Source organism: Coregonus lavaretus, assembly GCF_964263955.1.
Source record: "Coregonus lavaretus genome assembly, contig: HAP1_SCAFFOLD_845, whole genome shotgun sequence".
NCBI classification, from domain to species: domain Eukaryota; kingdom Metazoa; phylum Chordata; class Actinopteri; order Salmoniformes; family Salmonidae; genus Coregonus; species Coregonus lavaretus.
In genome coordinates, this window is record NW_028159510.1 from 12,397 (window position 1) to 26,272 (window position 13,876).

The following is a 13,876-nucleotide window of genomic DNA, read 5'->3' on the forward strand; positions in this document are numbered from 1 at the left end:
CCTATATCAGGGTCTAGTTAGGGACATGTCACCTGACTGACTTTGGATAGCCTATATCAGGGTCTAGTTAGGGACATGTCACCTGACTGACTTTGGATAGCCTATATCAGGGGCTAGTTAGGGACATGTCACCTGACTGCCTTTGGATAGCCTATATCAGGGTCTAGTTAGGGACATGTCACCTGACTGGCTTTGGATAGCCTATATCAGGGTCTAGTTAGGGACATGTCACCTGACTGGGTTTGGATAGCCTATATCAGGGGCTAGTTAGGGACATGTCACCTGACTGGCTTTGGATAGCCTATATCAGGGTCTAGTTAGGGACATGTCACCTGACTGGCTTTGGATAGCCTATATCAGGGTCTAGTTAGGGACCGGCAATAAATTACACAATGAAAATGAGACAATAGTTTTATATTTTTACATTTTCTCTTTAAATTCTTTCAATATTTGTATATGAACAATAGTGTCATTGTCTCATTTAGAAATGCATTTGTATGTGAATTTCTAAAATATATAGTTGATTTGATTTTTAAGTAATTTAAGCTATTTGGAGCTATTGACATTTTTACATATTGTCCATGAACATTGTGTAATTTACAGATGGTCCCTAACTAGCCGCATAGACATTTTACATTTTTTACATTTTAGTCATTTAGCAGACGCTCTTAACCAGAGCGACTTACAGGAGCAATTAGGGTTAAGTGCCTTGCTCAAGGGCACATTAACGTCATTTAGCAGACGCTCTTAGCCAGAGCGACTCACAAATTGGTGCGTTCACCCTATAGCCAGTGGGATAACCACTTTACAATTTGGGGGGGGGGGGGGGGGGGTTAGAAGGAATACTTTATCCTATCCCAGGTATTCCTTAAAGAGGTGGGGTTTCAAATGTCTCCGGAAGGTGGTGAGTGACTCCGCTGTCCTGGCGTCGTGAGGGAGCTTGTTCCACCATTGGGGTGCCAGAGCAGCGAACAGTTTTGACTGACTTGAGATATCTCAAGTCATCCCAATCCTGGCGTCGTGAGGGAGCTTGTTCCACCATTGGGGTGCCAGAGCAGCGAACAGTTTTGACTGACTTGAGATATCTCAAGTCATCCCAAATGTACCACAGACATTAGGACCGGGTGGCGTGCAGCTTCACTCCAAATGGATGATTACTTGTGTGCTGCCAGCCGTCATCTGCCAGCCTCTTTATCATTCTGTAGTCAATTTTGACAGAAGAATGAATGTTTCTCACTCATTTCGGTCCCACAGAGGCTGTTTTCTAAATGAGAAGTGTGTTTTTTTAGGTGCAGTTTCTCTTTAAAGTTACTGTATACTGACAGGACCAAGGCAACTCAACTATAAAGGCATAACAGCGCAACACAACTCCAAACATGACAGATACGAAGCTACATGGCCCCCAGGGTATATGAATATAAACACGAGACAAAACAAATGAGCCTGTTGAATGGAATTAGTTATAAGACCTCTATGATTCATTTCATTTCGTCAGCTAATGTGAGATTTTTAGATTAAATAATATTTGAGGACACATTACTTAAGGGCCTGTGTATTTTCAAAGTTATGTTCACCTACAATCTAACCACAAAGCTGGCCATCTTTTCCCCTCCCTTTCTGGCTGCCCTCCTCCTTCCCTTCTAAGTTCATGTTGGTTTATTTATTATATACACATGATATACACTGTGTGGACAAAACATTAGGAATACCTGCTCTTTCCATTACATAGACTAACCAGGTGAATCCAGGTGAAAGCTATGATCCCTTATTGATGTCACTTAAAGCTGTGTCGGTCATGACATTCTGTCAGCCGGTGATTGACATTCAGATAACTGCCGGTCTCATGCTTATTGACCCTAATTAACATCAACACGTTTACCATCTCCTGGATTCCACTCATAGCCTGCAAGCCACTGATGCGGACCTTTGGAACATCTACATTTAAAAAGTCTAATAAATACATTCAATAGCCTACACCATCGCAATAACTCCAGTATGAAAATGTATGCACTCACTAACTGTAAGTCGCTCTGGATAAGAGCGTCTGCTAAACGACTAAAATTTAAAATTATTTATTTTAGACAGGTCTAAAGAAACATGACATTAAGAAAATGTAGCCTTTTTCAGAAGAACACACTAAGAATTAGGGGTTCAGTTAGGAAAGTTGAAATGTAAAAAAGGTTCTTACAATTGGAGAGTTCCTCTGGGAACCTTTCCTAATCAATGGGTTCATATTTGAACCTTTCTTATCATAAATGGTTCTTGGAGGAACCTGAGGGTGAAAAGGTTCCTGGAGGAACCTTTCAATATGCTGACGCCCTCTTAATATCAATAGGTTCCACATGACTACTACCACCCATATCAACATTCCATTCCAGGAACGGTCGTTGAGACAGACTGGTCACTACACAACAACACTTGTTGGAAAACAACAACAGTTTCTCCAAATGTACACAAAAAACTCCTGCTAAGTGGTAGTCCCTGTTCTCCTGCATTCTTTAGGGAGAAGAACATCTAGGAAAGTTTTGCTAGCTAGCTGGCTAGTTTTAGTTAATTTTGAAATGTTGTAGCTAGCTAACGTTTTGACCCCATTGGTTCTTGAATGAACCCCCCCCCCCCCCCCCCCCCCCGCAAACCCAAACCAGAGTTTAAAGCAGCACTCAGTTTTTGGACGGCTGTATGGGCACAGGCCCCCCACCTGCCCAGCCCCCGACTGGGTTTGATTGAATTAAAAGACAGTGTCCTTCGCTCCCGCCTGCCGAACACCTCCCCTCTCTGTCGTTAACAGAACAGTGGTAAAACAGTGCCCAACAGGCAGTGGGTGAAGGACACTGTCTACAGGTGTACAGCTAGCTAGCTACTGTTGTCGCCCTCGCCCCTTCTTCTTCGGCGGCTGGCATCCAACACCTCCCCTCGCCGTCGTTAACAGAACAGTGGTAAAACAGTGCCCAACAGGCAGGGGGCGAAGGACACTGTCTACAGGTGTACAGCTAGCTAGCTACTGTTGTCTCCCTCGCCCCTTCTTCTTCGGCGGCTGGCATCCAACACCTCCCCTCGCCGTCGTTAACAGAACAGTGGTAAAACAGTGCCCAACAGGCAGGGGGCGAAGGACACTGTCTACAGGTGTACAGCTAGCTAGCTACTGTTGTCTCCCTCGCCCCTTCTTCTTCGGCGGCTGGCATCCAACACCTCCCCTCGCCGTCGTTAACAGAACAGTGGTAAAACAGTGCCCAACAGGCAGGGGGCGAAGGACACTGTCTACAGGTGTACAGCTAGCTAGCTACTGTTGTCGCCCTCGCCCCTTCTTCTTCGGTGGCTGGCATCCAACCTTATTGGGAGCTGAGAAACCGGTTAGTAAATCACCTGGTTACTGTGTTCAGTACAATGTTTGTGTTGTATTGTCAAGTTGAAGGTACTCTGTATTAAGGGAAGTTACATTCTGTGTACGTCTGTGTTCATCCTGTGCAGTGCAGTCAAGATGAGCCATCCAAGATGTCCACCCTCAGCACAAAAGGTGTGTATACAATCTTTAAATTATAATCCCTGCCCACATATAATGTGATCAATCCCTCTATATGCTACTCAATGCTAAGTCGTTTTCTCTCAATACAATCTCAGGGTTGGATCATTGCTGCTCTGTCTGAATATCAGGTGACTGACTGCCCATGGTTTTCACTAATTGTCCCAGTTCACCACTTCCATAAGGTCTGTAAAGTCAGTCTATTTCCAGCCTGCAGTCATTTGATCCTAGATTTGCTGTTTTCCTTTTCACTGTATGTATTTTCCAATGACAGCCTGTGTTGTGATATCAGCAAGAAAACATTATTGCTGATATATATCTCCTGAGTGGCGCAGTGGTCTGAGGCACTGTATCGCAGTGCTAACTGTGCCACTAGAGATCCTGGTTCGAATCCAGGCTCTGTCGTAGCCGGCCGCGACCGGGAGACTCATGGGCGGCGCACAATTGGCCCAGCGTCGTCCAGGGTAGGGAATGGAATGGCCGGCAGGGATGTAGCTCAGTTGATAGAGCATGGCGTTTGCAATGCCAGGGTTGTGGGTTTGATTCCCACGGGGGGCCAGTATAAAAAAAAATATGTATTCACTAACTGTAAGTTGCTCTGGATAAGAGCGTCTACTAAAATGTAAATATATATTGAAATATATATGGCAAATAGAAATCCTATATGGATGGTGTTAAGAGATAGATAGGAGGAGTTGAATGATGGGAATAATAACAAGATAACTAATAATGTAAGCATACTCTGTCCATAATAAGTATATAGGTTGTAGGTTGGGAGCTTTTGGGAAAGAGCACAGTTAGAAAGATATGGCATATAGAAGCAAACCGGATGGACATCATGAAAATGATCGGAGAGGTTGAGAGTAGAAGAAGTTCAGGAGCATAAACAAACAAAATATAATTATTGTAAAATGTAAATAGTAAGTATAAGCTGGAAGTAGAGGCCTAAGCGTTGTTGTTCACTAGTTTACTCCAATTAGGGAAGGGGTTGGAAAGTAATAAAGGGGAATATATTTTTTTTTAAGGATATGTACTGTATGTATGTACAGTGAGGGAAAAAGTATTTGATCCCCTGCTGATTTTGTACGTTTGCCCACTGACAAAGAAATGATAGTCTATAATTTTAATGGTACAGTGAGGGAAAAAAATATTTGATCCCCTGCTGATTTTGTACGTTTGCCCACTGACAAAGAAATGATCAGTCTATAATTTTAATGGTAGGTTTATTTGAACAGTGAGAGACAGAATAGCAACAAAAAAATCCAGAAAAAAGCATTTTAAAAATGTTATAAATTGATTTGCATTTTAATGAGGGAAATAAGTATTTGACCCCTTCTCAATCAGAAAGATTTCTGGCTCCCAGGTGTCTTTTATACAGGTAACGAGCTGAGATTAGGAGCACACTCTTAAAGGGAGTGTTCCTAATCTCAGCTTGTTACCTGTATAAAAGACACCTGTCCACAGAAGCAATCAATCAATCAGATTCCAAGCTCTCCACCATGGCCAAGACCAAAGAGCTCTCCAAGGATGTCAGGGACAAGATTGTAGACCTACACAAGGCTGGAATGGGCTACAAGACCATCGCCAAGCAGCTTGGTGAGAAGGTGACAACAGTTGGTGCGATTATCCGCCAATGGAAGAAACACAAAATAACTGTCAATCACAAAATCAGCAGGGGATCAAATACTTTTTTCCCTCACTGTATGTGTGTATGTATGTGTGTATGTATGTGTGCATGTATGTGTGTATATATATATATATATATATATATATATATATATATATATGTGTATGTGTATTATCTCCCGAGTGGCTCAGTGGTACACTAGAGATCCTGGTTAAAATCCAGGCTCTGTCGTAGCCGGCCGCGACCGGGAGACCCATGGGGCGGCGCACAATTGGCCCAGCGTCGTCCAGGGTAGGGGAGGGAATGGCCGGCAGGGATGTAGCTCAGTTGGTAGAGCATGGCGTTTGCAACGCCAGGGTTGTGGGTTCGATTCCCACGGGGGGCCAGTATGGAGAAAAAAATAAAATAGTGTATGCACTCACTCTGGATAAGAGCGTCTGCTAAATGACGTAAATGTAAATATGTGTGTGTGTGTATATATAAAAAACATGGGGGACTGGAAGTGATGCAGACAATTACATTGATGGAAGATACAATCTATCTGCAATATTAAGCTGATCTACTTTTAAAAAAAAACAAATAAATAAAATAACAATATTAATTACCTGAAAATTGTATGTCATCCAGTCTTAAAATGTCTGCAAAAACCAAATATTGAAATACTGTTAAATATTTTAAAAACCATTGTTATACATTGAGTGAATTGTTATCCATTGAAAGAGGGATATAGAATAGTATACTATCGTGATAGGTATTTTTTTTCTACAACTGTGATGTAACTGAACATCCACTAGATGGAGCCAGTGTTCCACTCTTGATTAGACACTTCACATAAAATAGAAATTTGTTTGGTAAAAACAGTAGGATAAATACATATGTAGGTAGAGATATATATATATATATAATATTATACTAACATTCTAGATACACACACACACACACACACACACACACACACACACATTCAATTGACTTAGTAATTTATTTCTACAACTGTGATGTAGCTGTACATCCACTAGGTGGAGCCAGCGGTCCACTCTTGAGTAGAGACTTGGTTTGGCATGCATTTCCATGGGTTCTGAGACACCTTGAGACATGTCACATAAAAATTGACATTTGTTTGGTATAAACAGTAGGATATATACATATGTATAAAATCCATTCTCGTTTAAAAAAATCAATAACACAACATCTCATTCATTATATACTATATCATTTTATACAATACATTTTAAAAAACATTCATTTATAATATACAACATAAATAATATATATATATATATATGCATAGTTAGATATAAAAGCCTTCATCATATTGAAAATTCAACTCACCTTCAAAATGCTCCATGAGGAATAAATGATTCAAGGAGTCTCTTTAAGATGTATGTCTTCAGGCCTTCTGGTCCTCTGGGTCTTTTTTCTTGGTTGACTGAGACATCCCACGGACGCTCTTTTATGGGGTCAAATGGATCTGTTTAGGTCAGCAGTAAAACGGGACATCTTTAAGAATACAATTACCTTTTTTGTTTTTAATTGACTGAGACATCCACTGGACATTCCATCCTCGGACGCCTCCCGGACATTCCCGGACGCCCCCCCCCCCCCCCCGAGAGCTATTTTTAAAAGGTTAAAGGATAAACAGGTTTAAAAAAGTAGTTTCAAAGACACTTGGGGGACCCCATGTGTACATATAGTTCCCTTGTGTGTAAGGGACCCCCTAGATGAGCAAACTGTTGACCATTAAAATATGGATAGCTGAGAACTCTTTCTAAAAGGGTAAACAGGTTTACAAAATAGTTGTTTTAAAGAAACACCACACACGCACACACACACACACACAACCCAAAGAACCAGTGGCTCTTGTGTAGAGAGAGAGAGAGAGAGAGAGAGAGAGAGAGAGAGAGAGAGAGAGAGAGAGAGAGGGGAGGGACGGAGAGAGAGAGAGAGAGAGAGAGAGAGAGAGAGAGAGAGAGAGAGAGAGAGATAGGGGAGGGACGGAGAAAGAGAGAGAGAGAGAGAGAGAGAGATAGATAGATAGATAGATCCCCAAATCCCCGTCTTCAAGCTGTGAGGGACTCAGACGTTGCCTCTTCCACCAGGCTCTCCATGGCCTTCAAGGTTTCGCATGTTTTCTTTTCGATGATAGATCAACCTTCTTGCCGATAAGGCCAAGTTTTGTCTTGAGAACAGAAGGGACCATCTTCGTAAATGTTCACGATGGTGGAAAAACTGTTGCACTTGTTTCATCATATCAAGCACCTTAAACCAATCTCGCCACTTGAAGCTAAACACAGGCAACAAAATAGTTGACCTCTGTGCAAGTGTTTGAAAATAAATACGAACTAACAGATTGGGTGGCATTTGCGCTATTGAATTCAGAACAACCTAAAATTGCCACTTTGGAGTCTGGACTCTACGCTACTGAAGAGTTTCGTATGACTTTCAAATCATCTGGCCCACAGACTTCCTCTTCCAGTGCGTACCCAGGCAGGGATGGTCCATTCAGGGCCTTTTAGATCTGACATAGAGCAAGTCTTATCTTAAGACATTCCCTCATGCGAAACGCAGGAGAAAAACTCCCGGTTTTTGGCTGAAAAAGGTTGTTGAGACAGCTGTGTGTGAAAATCTTCACTGTTGAATCGCCCGGTTGGCCTCCACTCATATCAATCACGCCATTAAAACAATCAGGTGCATCACAAAGAATGGCATCGATGGTTTTGTCCTTGTGGCCCAGACATGAAGGACACAACACACCTAGAATTGGTCTAGGAGACGTGTTTTCTGGAGTTTTCTGTGGTTGATCTCTCTTGAGGTTTCTTGTCGCTCGTAGTGTTCACAGGACAAGTCTAACACTTACTTATACTCAGGCAGACCTACCCAGAAATTACTTTTTCATTCTACAAGGGGTCACAAGCTCACTACACAGCAGCTCCATAAGTTCACTACAAAAAATTCCCAACTGTTTCACATTTTTCAAACAGTTCAAACTTTAAGTTCAACTAGGTCAGTACACGACACATCAATCACCAGGCCATTACTTTTTATTTCAAACATGTTGTAGAGGGTTCTTTGCACAGTGCTGATATTCTCTTATTATTAAACAAACTTTAAACTTTAAACTAGAAAATGACACGGCTTCTGAGTATATGTAAAATATCTTTAGTTATGCAATTGCAGGCAGAAGTTAATACAGAGTCAACAGGATTTGTATAGCTCTTCATAAGTTCTGCAAATTGTCCAAAACAATCTCTGCTTTTCATCCAAGCACGCCCTCCCCTGGCAGATCAGGAGCCACCATGTTTTCTTCTTGTGGCTGTGTGGAAGCAACGAGAAATTGAAACAATCCAGGTCTACCTGTTCCTCCAGTTGATCTCTATCCCATGTCCTTGACTACACGCCCAGACCAGCTGCAGGAAGCTAGAGGGAACCATCCTTACCAAAAGCACAGCATTGGTAGTTAAGAAATGTCTCTACTATTGTTAATCATATTCATTATTAACTATTAATATTTAACAAATCAGGTAAATATGTGCTCTTTCTCTCACAGCATAATAGATCATATATTCCCCATCAATGTGCTTTACTTCAAAGAAACAGCTGCACTATCAAGTTACATAAGCACACCCTAAATAGTGAAGAGAACGTCCGGACAGGATGTCCTTAAAAGGTCATAAACACAGGACACAGGAAAACTCACCAATCACTTTTTGACAGCAACCGTCTACTATATTCTCTCTCACAGGAGTCTGTGAAACAAGACAGTTGGAGATTGAAACATTGTATGTGTATTCCCCTCCCCCAACTGCTCTGTTCACTCAGACAAACAAACCAGACTGCAGTTTCCCACGCAAGAATTGACTTCAAATTACTTGATATCTTTCAGAAATACATAATTTCCCCCCCTCATAATTCCATAGGTCTATAGGAGTGTCTCAGGTTTTCATTACAACCATTTCTAGTGCATATTGTATATGGTTTCAATATCTTACTATCAGATTTGATAAATAACAGGTTATAACATTAAAAGCTCAGTGTTGATTTTAAATATAAACATTAACAGTCCACAAAAAGGGTGTGTAAAACAGTATGTTGGCTTGGCTGATAAAAAGGGTAGATTGAATTTCTCTTGGCAGTTGTGGCTCCCAGGTCTACAGCCAATCAAGGACTAGCTACCCATCCCCCACTGCTGATCTCACCCCCCACCCCCCACCCCATCCCCTGACATGCTGGACTCTCAGGTTCTGTTCAATAAAGTGCAGCACAGCACAGTACAGTACAACTTTATTAGTCCATGTTACAGGAAACAAAGGGAATTTGTCTTTCTGAAGGGGTTGGTCACAGATCTGCCAGTTCAGATCAAATCCCACGTTTTGACCTTTCAGTTACTGGACTAATTCTCTAACTTCCACCTCCTAACACTTCTAGCATGGGCTTCCTAGGCAAAGTTCCTTTTACACTATCCCATGTGTGGAGAAAACATGAGTCTGTCTCATGATCTGGTAATGAGGTAGTCCTGCCTTCAAAATCAGTGTCACTCCCTCAGTGACATGAATGAGTCTATTTCATGTTTAGAAGTCAGAACCCAACAAGCGCTACGCCAAGAGGTCCGAACCTCTCGATGATGTGGCTAGGTGTTGGATTAAGGTTGCTACATTACCCCCTTCCTTGGGGAGAGCATGCCCCCACACTTCTTTATAGCAAGTCTCTCACGTGTACACGCCTCTTTGATGGCCTCACAGGCACTATCCCACTTCTGACACCAATGTAACGAATTTGGGGGTAGCTCCAACCGGGACTCAAACCCAGGTCCAGTGACTATCAAGCCAAAACCTTATCCATTACACCAAGAGATCAGAAGGTGGTAATTGGTAGGTGTTGGGTTCAGCTTGCTACAGTATATACTTATATAGGGCAATGTGTGATCTGGGAGCGGCAGCACTACCACTAGTGCTCCTGACACAGCCTAACACAATCTTTACCTTCTGAACCTTAAAAACTGACCTAAAGTCAGATACATTGAGACAAACCACCATGTGAGCAGCAAGTGTAGGGTTAATGGAGTGAAGTGGGGGATGGGTAGGACCACCAGTATCAACTATATGTCTATGAATGCATTACTATTAATGCAGTACTAAAACGGATGGATGCTCTTCATCAACACCATCTCACCTGTGAAACTAGATATCAGCAATCAATCAACAAGACTAATGAAATGGAGCAAATGAAGACATTAGAACTGCTAAAGGTCAGATATTATATTCTGACACCAATTTCCTACTGGTAGATGTTGTACATGATCTGTCAATCCTGAGAGCAACGCTCTCTCTCCTCCTCTTCCCCCATCTCTCTTTGCTGGGGTGAAGTTTCCCCTAGATACAGATCTAGGATCAGCTTCCCCTCCCCCAAACCTAACAAGGATCATTAGTGGGGGAATTTAAACCTGATCCAAAGCCAGTGTCTATTTGGGAAACTTGTCCCTCCCCCACAACTCTACATGTGGATGCGGCTTCCTCCATCTCACCATGTTCACAAAGAAAACGGCAGTGTATTTCAGCTGTAAGTATTTTGAAGTTACTAGCTATATTATTTAAATTGAATTGACCTAGCTTCATTATTATTCAACAATAACTGGGCCAATGTAGCCGTAGCAGCAGTGGTGGTTCTAGAACATTCCCAGTGGGAGGGGCCAGGCTGGGGCCAGTTGTACTGTTAGAGGGGCCAGTTACATCACACATTATTGTTGTCATGTCGTTTTCTTCACTGCATTGCAGGCATCAATAGACAAATTACCATGTTTATAATCATTCAACTATTTATTATTTGCATTTACATTACATTTTTTACATTTGCATTACATATTCACTATCAGTTACATCAACTGTATTCTACGGTTTTTGTGGTTTTTTACAAAAAGATCGTTTGTAAAAAAAAACGTTTGTTTCACAGTGCAGGTTTCAGGGCGCCTTGGTGCTTTATCTTGGCCAGGTCGCAGTTGTAAATGAGAACTTGTTCTCAACTGGCTTCTTACCTGGTTAAATAAAGGGGAAATATAAATAAAATAAATAAAAATGCCGATTGGTTGACGTTTGTGTGTGCGGGTAGGCGCTGTTGGGGACTATGAACACATCCTCTGTTGTTGTTGTTGTTGTTGTTGTTGTTGTTGTTTTGTTGAGACATGCTCAAGTGGGGCTAAATAGTCCAGTCATTATTGTTGCCGATGTTTGTCACTTTGATTCAAATTGTATTTTGTGACTCGACTAACAATATATTCATGTTACAGGGAACAGTCAATGCACTTCTAATGCCATATCCATATAATTTAGAATGAACCTCTTTGGGGCGATGCTATGCATAGCAGGTACATCTAGCTTAAAGACTAGCGTCTAAGGGTATGGTTTATTAACTCCCTCAGTTGGGGAGGGGGTTGGTGGGTTTGGGGTAGGGTCAGGGTATTAGCTCACCAGATGGTTACTATTTTATACTTTCATCATTTCATTTAGTTTCTATCTTTTTCCCTCTTTCTTATTATCTTTAAAGATGTCAGCACCTAATAACTATACATTTATGACACTTAACATTAGGGTACTGTAATGAATACTCAGGGAGAAAAAGGTGTAGATTCACGCCCAGAGCGCGGCCGGTGTTTATTATCTTCTTTACAGAAGACAGGAATCGTGGTCACAGGCAGGCAATGGTCATACACAGGTAGGCAAACAGGCAGGTGAATCAAAAACTAGGACTGAAGGCTATAACTGGTTCTCACAAACGAGCTAGGAAAAGGCTTAGTAGAGTCAAAACGAACAATACCTCACAAGACACAAACAGAACGAACTGAACTAAATAAGGAACTGATGAGACCAGGTGAGTAACTAACACAGGTGGAATCAATGAACAAACATGGAAGACAGGGCTACGTTCAAGAACACAAAGAAACAGGGCTACGTTCAAGAACACAAAGAAACAGGGCTACGTTCAAGAACACAAAGAAACAGGGCTATGTTCAAGAACACAAAGAAACAGGGCTACGTACAAGAACACAAAGAAACAGGGCTACGTTCAAGAACACAAAGAAACAGGGCTACGTTCAAGAACACAAAGAAACAGGGCTACGTTCAGGAACACAAAGAAACAGGGCTACGTTCAAGAACACAAGGTGAACTGAGAAAAATAAATACAGAACCTTACATTGATTACATAGATCACACAGAAGAGAGGTTAATATGTTCATTAAATGATGTTTTCTATGTGGAAGGTTTACCCTGTGTATGAGATTAAAATGTATCAGCTGGTGATTAGGATTGTTAGATGAACCCACTAAGTTCCTGATGAACACAACTGGTGAGCCTCTTTAGCAGCTAGTTCCATGGACACACTGATTCCAATGTCCTTTGCCAAGGTCAGATGACTTTCAGTCAACAGTCTCTTTTGTGTAGCTTCACTCCGTAGCCCACATACTAGTCTGTCTCTAATGATGTCATTTAGAACAGCATTAAACTCAGTGTTCTGGTAGTTTCTTTAATGCAGCAGCAAACATTGTTACTGATTCTCCCTCTTCCTGATGTCTCCTGTGGAACCTGAACCTTTCAGCATTAACTAGTGGTTCTGGTGAAAAATGTCCTTTAAGTATCTCCACAATATCCCCATACGTCTTATTACCTGTTCTGACTGGCTGTAGCAGGCTGCCTAGTAAATTAAATGTCTTTGGCCCCATTACACTAAAACATGTAGGCACAATGTTGTCCTCATCCATGTCTGTTCTGTATATGAGCTCCACTGTTCAATACTTTTATCAAACTGTCCAATGTTTCCATCAATTCCAATAATTGTTCATTTCCTTTAATCACTGTATGTTCCTCCTTTTTAATCACGTTGTTTTCCCACTCCGATGTCCGTCTCCAGTCCTTTTCTGCCGTCCATGACGATGTTAACTCCAGTGGTGGAAAAAGTACCCAATTGTCATAATTGAGTAAAAGTAAAGATACCTTAATAGAAAATTACTCAACTAAAAGTGAAAGTCACCCAGTAAAATACTACTTGAGTAAAAGTCTAAAAGTATTTGGTTTTATATATACTTAAGTATCAAAAGATAAATGTAATTGCTAAAATATACTTAAGTATCAAAAGTAAAAGTACAAGTATAAATCATTTCAAATTCCTTACATAAAGCAAACCAGACAATTTTCTTGTTTTTTAAATGTACGTTCAGCCAAGGCACACTCCAACACTCAGACAATTTACAAACAAAGCATTTGTGTTTAGTGAGTCTGCCAGATCAGAGGCAGTAGGGATGTTCTCTTGATAAGTGCGTGAATTGGACCATTTTCTGTCCTGCTAAGCATTCAAAATGTAATGAGTACTTTTGGGTGTCAGGGAAAGTGTATGGAGTAAAAAGTATATTCTTTTCTTTAGGAATGTAGTGAAGTAAAAGTAAAAGTTGTCAAAAATATAAATAGTAAAGTCAAGTACAGATACCCCAAACAACTACTTAAGTAGTACTTTAAAGTATTTTTACTTAAGTACTTTACACCACTGGTTAACTCTCTCTCTTAGCTAGCTCGACTATGCACTTGCCTCTGCTAGCAATACACTGTGCTAACATTAGCCTAGACTGGACCACAGAAAATAACAGTTTTAAACAGTTGTAAAAACCCACTTCTTCCAGACAGAATAGTTCCTGTAGATTCAGACTTACTCATCACCAATCTTCTGTTATGTCTCGTGGGTTTCAT